This window comes from Haliotis cracherodii, unplaced genomic scaffold (genome assembly GCF_022045235.1).
Source record: "Haliotis cracherodii isolate W230 unplaced genomic scaffold, xgHalCrac1.p SCAF_9, whole genome shotgun sequence".
NCBI classification, from domain to species: domain Eukaryota; kingdom Metazoa; phylum Mollusca; class Gastropoda; order Lepetellida; family Haliotidae; genus Haliotis; species Haliotis cracherodii.
The window spans coordinates 46,505,497-46,513,708 of NW_027266343.1; the positions used below are offsets into that span (position 1 = coordinate 46,505,497).

The window sequence follows — 8,212 nt, forward strand, 5'->3', positions numbered from 1 at the left end:
AAGTTCTAACCCGGATCTTCATCAGTTGATGTGTGAGTATATAGCGATGCGTATGGATGAGGGTCTCGTTCAAATAAGCGATCGTAGCACTAGGACTGTCGGACTATGTCAAAATATGGAAGTAACTATCACCTTAGCACTATGATCGCTTCATGGAATATTCTGCTGAATAAGTGCAAGACAGCCGTACCATAAACCTATATGGCCAGGTTTTCCCTGTCAGTATAAGAAGAAATAATACCGCCTACCCCATTTTGACATGGAGACCTATAGAAACGTAACGCATTCAAATTACATGACTGTTCTCCCTGACTTGGTTGATGCATGTCATCGATCCCAATTGCGTGGATCGATGCTCATGATGTCAATCACTGGATTGTCTGCTCCAGACTCCATTATTTACAGACCGCCGTCATATAGCTGGAATATTGCTGAGTGCGGCGTTAAACATCAAATAAACATACAACATGTTCTTCCCTCCGGAATTCAACTCTTTATATTAAATATAAAACGTGAACGCCAGAGAATAACAAGTCTCGATTATCCCACGAAACAGATTCCTTTGGGTGTTAAGGCCAAAACAGCGGTGAAAATTTATATGAATCAATCATTGAAAATCAATGATCACACCATGTGTTCGCGAAAAGGGTAAGCATGTACTGGCCTACCAGTAGCACCCGCCATCACACAATAAGCATCGTCCAACACAACGAGTATGTCGGTAGGGCGTTAACGGTAATCTATAGACTATAGAAAAGCGTTGTCTTGACACGAACAGGATTGCGCAATCGTTCTGGCAACTACGATCACCAGTATTCTGAACTACCAACGACCGAGTCGGCTAATTGGTTCACAGATGCAGTTATGTAAGGCCCCATTACTTCACTGTACAATGAGCTATTCGCCCCTTTCCGTAACCTGCAAGAAGACTCGTCCCCTTTTCGATGAAGGTTATGTGCGAAAATACGACAAACCAATCAGAATGCGCGTTTGATTTCAATTTGTTCATCAAAGAATCCCTCAGAAATAATTTTTGATTTTCCAAATGTCTTGCATCTAAAAATATACCCAAGACACAGTTAAATGTGTTCAATCATATTGTATAATACCGCATGTCCAGATGTGCTTTGAATTGCATCTGAAATATATATAATATATGGGGAAATATATGTGAACCATTCCGCAACGAGTTGACAATTGTTTTAGGTATGCCCGTTTGCGCTAAGACGGAACCCGGTCGCAAAAATGGATATGAGAGGGGCACGAGTCGCTATTCGGCTTGTCCCGGAATAACACGAGTTGGTCACGAATGGTTAAACGGGCTCACGGGTGATCCAGCCTACTATAAAACCTAAGTCCTGGTTATTTATTTGCTGTGCAGAGTTGCGTCCCTTGGGAGTGCCAGGAACTGATGTTCGTTGGTTCGAATCCGGGATCTCCCCAATTATATTTCTACAGTTGTCAGCCCTATACCTGTTCTCATGGGTTTCATCAAAGTGGTAAATGTCTGAGACCTGCATCACTTTGTGCTTTGTTCCCACATCAAGTTGACATGCTGTGATATAACTTAAATACTTTTTTATAAAAGAGACGTTAAACTCACACATTCGAGACAGTCACAAAGTGACAGTATACGATTACACCTTCCTGGTTGCAACGTTTTTCAGATCTACATTATCTGGTATTTATCGGGTAAAGGAGAACGGGGGCCTCAAGATAACACGCGAGTCGCAAGGCCAGTACAGGCCTACGGGTACACGGGTATCTGTTGTCGAAATCTAGACAATCCAGTGATTGACATCATGAGCATCGATCCACGCATTTGGGATCGATGACATGCATCAACCAAGTCAGCGAGCCTGACCACCCGATCCCGTTAGTTGCCTTTTACGACAAGCATAGGTTGCTGAAGACCTATTCTACAACGGATCTTCACGGGTCGTATTATTGTTAAGGGCTAATGTATGCCTCCAAACACCTCTGACTGAAAACAAAGTATGTAACTAAATGTCAATTTGAACTTCAGTCTTCCCACTGCAATCGTAGTCGTCGTCGTGATCGTCGTCATCATTATTATCATGGTGATGGAGTAGCCTAGTGGTTAAGGCGTTGGCTCTGACACTCACTCACTCACTACTAGTCACTCACTCACTCATACCGCCAGTACCTTTTCATCATCCTGCTTGTGGACGCATGGAGACACGGGGATGCGTAATCATTGTAATCGAACATGTCTTCACTGGTAAAACAACAATAAAACCTCGTTAATTCGAACTCGGGGGACAATCCACATTTGCCGAGTCACCCGCAGTTCGATACAAGCGCTGTGTCTACATGGGCACATACTGGCGTTACAATAAAGTCACTTCGACTTAACCGATATTTCGAGTTATCTATAGTTCGATGCAAGCTGTGTGTCTTTAACGGACCGTTGTGGCAATAAGGATTACGCAGGTACCATAAAGTAACATTGTTTTACTATATACTGAGTTAACGAAGTTTGACTTAAGGGGTTTCGCTGCATGTAGACTGCAACTGATGCAACCAGAGTGTAAGCAACACAATTCTGTAAACATGGCAAGACATGTTGTTTGGGGTTTGTTTACTTACGGACTTTGGTCCCCAAATCCAGGTCGGTAGGTCAAATATATTTCAAATATTGTTTTCTTATTTCCTCAAAAAGTAGGTACGGGAAAACATGGGGGCGGGAGGGGGGAATAAAGAAAGAAACAAGAAGAAATTCTGGGCTGGATTGGCTGTTTATTGCCACAGAAACATAACTGTCAGTCGGAACGATCGGGTAGCCTAGCGGTTAATGCGTTCGCTCGTCACGCCGAAGACCCGGGTTCGATTCCCGACATAGGTACAATGTGTGGAGCCCATTTCTGGTGTCCCCCGCCGTGATATTGCTGGAATATTGCTAAAGGCGGCGTTAAACCATACGCACTCACTCACTCACTCTAGTCCTGCCATCCTACTTGTAGAATATTTTTGAATGTTCATGTAATAAACATGGTGTATGATATTAGCCCGATGTGGCACCGCACATACAATTCTCGTGACTGTCCAACGAATGCTTCCTCTTTTGCATGTTCCGTTATTTCAGCCCATGAGTATACTGACGTTACGCTCTACAGCCCCACTTAACTATAGACTATAACTTTCGTGTCCGACACGGACCCTAACTCGTACTCACACGAGGCTGCCCATATGTGCGTCAGCGTAAGGAAGTTTAACTGACTCTATCAGCCTATCGTACTATATTCACCTATACTGAACGTGAATATACACACTGTGTATAGCGACGCATATATATGACAGCGAGTGAAGACCAGTTCTGCTGCTTATCACATATTTATATATGGGTAAACAAAAGCTAGTTTCCATATCGATCGACACAGACTGACATCGGTGTGTGGTGATTGTGGCATTGTGACAGGTCGGTGGTATCGCGGCAAGTAGCGGCCCCTACTCCCAACGCGTGAACGTCGTCAATATTTAAGACAGCCTGTTAATGTTATCGAGCTTTGGGAACTAACCCTAGCTGGTCGTCTTATATACAGCAGGGTGAATGTACACCTTCAGCTTGAGAGCTCGCCCCACTACGTCGTCTTATACACACAATAGCAGGGAATATTAAATAACTACCTATGTATATCGTCAGTAGGTTTATGCTTCGCGAAGCACACCTGTTCGTAATATACCTGAAACAGCTTGTGATGTGATACACACATGGTATGATCGATACGCCTAATCGAAGTGTGTTCACTTCAACAGTGATAAAATGCGTGCTACATATTCAGGTACGACTATATGCCCCAAACCCAATCACCCACCTGAAAACAAGGTAACACGGTGACCTAGAAAAACTACAATGAATAAACGTCTTACCTTTAGTAAACGATTGAAGTGCCCACTTTTACAGTAGAATATGAAATGTGACGTGATTAGTCAGCTGCTATTTTGAAGTATCCGACAGCGGTTGTCGATAGCATATACCCGTACATTTCTCTTCCGGGTTGGTATTTCAGCTTCAGCTGAGACACGTCACGTGGTTGACGCCATGTAGGTTTACATTCATTCCGCTTGCAAAAGGATTTTGACACAAAATGGCATAAAACTGGTTTAGCAAGTTGCATCAGACTTCTTTCACGCTGAACTAAAACCCAAGCTTCGTTCGCGTATATTGATCCTCGCTCGGCTACTGTCGTCAGGAAACAACGCGGCCGTCATGCCCCGGTCCACAGACTCGTTATGGTAGGATAGAGGCATCCCAATCCCTCCCCCTTCGCACAAACTCCCCCGCTCCCTTGCAAATACACCAAGCACCTTAAACATATTTAATTGTAAATTCATGTGTACAACTTACATGTATCCATATGCATTCGATATCATACGGTATGAAAATCATATATTGAAATATCACTGTAATTGTTTTAACGAAATTTGAATGGAGAACATTATTAACATTATTTGTGAATTGATTTACGATTTATTTTAAGTGTCCTATATTGTTTAAACTTGAAAAAGGCAGCTATTTATGTTCGATGTCGGATAAGGGAGTAAACATTCCGAGGCTGGAGTTTTTAAACATATTCATCCTCTTTATTAAATCGTCTTAGGGCTTGGGTTGCAAATTCCACAGGTTAAGAAGCCTTAACAGCGTAATATTTTTCTCAATGTTAACATGAACGGTCGGGGGGGGGGGGGGGGGGGTGGTGACAAAAACGGCGCTGTTTGTCGACCTCTTCGCTAAATTGTTGTGAAAACGTGACGTGGAGAAACTATTTTTGTTTACCTTATTTCATCCAAATATGTGCCTCGCTGGAGTCGTAGCCACGTCGTATACGCTGACTTGAGTCGTGGTGTGACGACCCGTTCCCGCAACCGCGGTTTATTCTGAACCGTTCCCACGTTATAGAATACACGTTGTGAACCAGCTATAATATCACATTACATGGACGTGAATTTGACCTTTTTGAATGTTAACCAACGTGCACATTACAGGGTTGACTGACTGGCTGTTAGAAAGGACGGAGTTTTGACCATACAATAATAGTCTCATTGTTTAAGAATTTTCTCTCGTGGGTGAGTGGATGCTTTTTACGCCAAGCAATCCTGCACCAGCTATACCACGGCTACCTGTAATTAATAGTACCCGGGCTTGGTTCGCCAGTGGTTGATAACATGAGCATCGAGCCAAATCGTCGGGGTACGATGACACTCAATCAGCCAGGTCACAAATTTTAACGAACCAATCTTCATTAATCGGGTAATGCGGTACATGTGTTACTGGAACAGAAAAAATGACGTCAATAAAAAGTATACAGCCATGTTTGATGGTAGCTATAAATGAAGCAAACAAGAAATGTTTTTTTGATGGCGATTTGACTGAAACTCGCATCATAGCTGTGTTTTGGACCTTATGTTTGAATATACTTTCACCCTAGAAACGATTTTATAACCTTTGTAATGTTTTGGTCAATTTTCAAGTGTATATATTTTCTTTTGCCCGGAAGGTTATTTCCCCTGAATCAACAGGAGGGTTTTCTCTTAAAAGAGGGGGCACGGGTGGCCCAGTCGCCTAAGGCGCCGCGATTCGCTGTGCAGAGTTGCGTCCCTTGGGCATGCCAGAAATCTATGATTGTGGTTCGAATCCCGGTTCGCCTCGATTATGTTTCTAGGTTTGTCAGCACCATACCCGTGCTCGCCGATTTCACCGAAGTGGTAAACGTCTGTGACCTGCATCACTTCGGACTTTCCTCCCACATTAAGCTGACACGCCGTGATATAACTGGAATACTGTTAAAAGCGGCGTTAAACCCAACTCGATCACTCACTCACTCTTGAAAGATGGGTCGGAGCAAATTTTAATACCTATTTCCATAAATTTCCATCATTTTAAAAAAATAAATCTATTTACTTCTGTACTTTTAGAAGAAATCTAAAGAAATTAGTTACAAAACATGCACTAATGGTGTCCGAAATATATACTTTTCTCCGATTAAAGAAAAAGCTAGAAAGATATAAGAAATATAAAAGTGCTTCGTTACTTTTATGAATGTCAGACTGGATTAGTCTGCGGTTGCGGACTTCACGAACATGACGTGCGGTCTTAACGAAAGATAAGCTTAAGATTTCTTTCTTAATGAACACACATGTTTTTACAGACATTTAAGTGATAAAAGTTTCTTAAGGACTGAAGTCCACTGAAGGTGTGGTTATTTTAGGTTACACAATATGTGTAAAAGTACAATAATCCGGTTTGTGTAAGTACTAAATAATGTTTTTTTCTATTAATGTCTGAAGATCCTGTAATGTTTTTTATCCTTTTTCATCAGGAACATGCACTATTGTCTGGTTGAGATGGAAGAGGGTTGGAGCTTATGACAGTCAACTCTGAGGGAATCAGAATATAGGTCCCAGGTCGTAAGGCCGACTAATGTGAGGCTTGGAATTCACGGCTCTGTAACTAAGCCGATGGTGCGCCATCGCATACGTCATCGTCATGGGTCGTTGCTCATGTTTTCAGTCACTGGTTTGCCTGGTACGGACTCGATCATTTCAAGACCGACGGGAAGTAGTAGACACGTTGCTGGCTGCGGCGATAAAATTCGCCTATTCACTAACAACAATAAACACGTTATTGACTCAGGAAACGTCCTTATCCCGTAATCATTATTTTGAATATTGACCTTATCTTAATAAGTAAAGTGTTTCAATTAGATCACGTCATGTGAAGTCGAAAACCCCATGTCGCCTGTTTGAAAGTGCAAATATAATTGTAAACTCGAGATCGAGAAAATATATGTCGCGTTGTCTGTAGTTCGTGACACACGGAGATCTATATTGCCGGGAATATGGCACATCGTCTTAAAACGAGTTTTTAATGGTGACAGCACAATAGCTTAAGGATAAGCAATTATAGACAACTGCCAAACCACACACCAAACGCATACCTCTGACCAACCACACAACCACATACACCACACACACAAATAGCACACACACTACCACCACACACAGACACCACACACACAAACACACACACACACACACACACACACCACAAACCAAACACATACCTCTGACCACACACACCACCACATACACAAAAAGCACACACACCACCACCACACACACACACACCACCACCACAATCACATACCACATACCACATACCAAACACATACCTCTGACCACACACACCACCACACACACGACCACCACCACCACACACACACCACCACACTCACATACCACATACCACACACCAAACACATACCTCTGACCACACACACCACCAAATACACCATACACACACACACACACACACACACACACACACACACCACCAACAACAACAACACCACACACACACACACACACACACACACACACACACACACACACACACACACACACACACACACACACACCACCCCTTGGGTATCCTAGCTGCAACACATCTTTAAACTCAGTAGTATGATGGGACATCAGATCCTAAAGTTAGATCTAGAATGTTTTGTTGAATGTCAAGTTAACAGCACTACCACGGCCTGTCGCCATGACTGACAGTACGACGTCACACCCACTCTATACACCGATAACAATGGTAAATCTCTATCTTCCTATGCCTGTCGTTTGAGGAGGTGAATTCATGGGCAGGTCAGACGTATTGACTTTATTTGATTACGTGTCATCGTACACCGATTGCGAGGGACGTTGTCGTATTCCAACTACTGGATCGTTGCTAGAGAACCATCGACTACATTGTCACAAAGTGTGAGCTGTCACACTAACACAGCTAGAGAAGGCTAAGCTGCCGTTGTTTGTGGGGAATTGGAATCGACAAGGTGTATGCTGACACACCAACACAGACAGAGAATGCCGCTCCCCTGCTGTTGATGAGTGCACTGGATGCCACAAAGGTTAAGCTGACACACCAACACATACAGAGAAGGCCAAGCTGTTGCCTTTGGTTGGCACACTGGATCCCATAGGGTGTATGCTGACACACCAACACAGACAGAGAAGGCCAAGATGTTGCCTTTGGTTGGAGCACTGGATCCCATAGGGCGTATGCTGACACACCAACACAGACAGAGAAGGCCAAGCTGTTGCCTTTGGTTGGCACACTGGATCCCATAGGGTGTATGCTGACACACCAACACAGCCAGAGAAGGCCAAGCTGTTGCCTTTGGTTGGGGCA

At 43.3% G+C, this 8,212-nt stretch overlaps 1 protein-coding gene across 1 annotated transcript in view; it reads right to left on the reverse strand.

Moving 5' to 3' along the window:
- The window catches only part of LOC139452187 (uncharacterized), a 67,162-nt gene extending 62,976 nt beyond the window's left edge, over positions 1 to 4,186 (reverse strand). The window contains exon 1 of the mRNA XM_071233551.1: positions 3,892 to 4,186. The gene's annotated coding sequence lies outside the window, so the exon portion shown is untranslated. The remainder of the gene's footprint in view (positions 1 to 3,891) is intronic.
- Between the last annotated feature and the right edge of the window lie 4,026 nt (positions 4,187 to 8,212).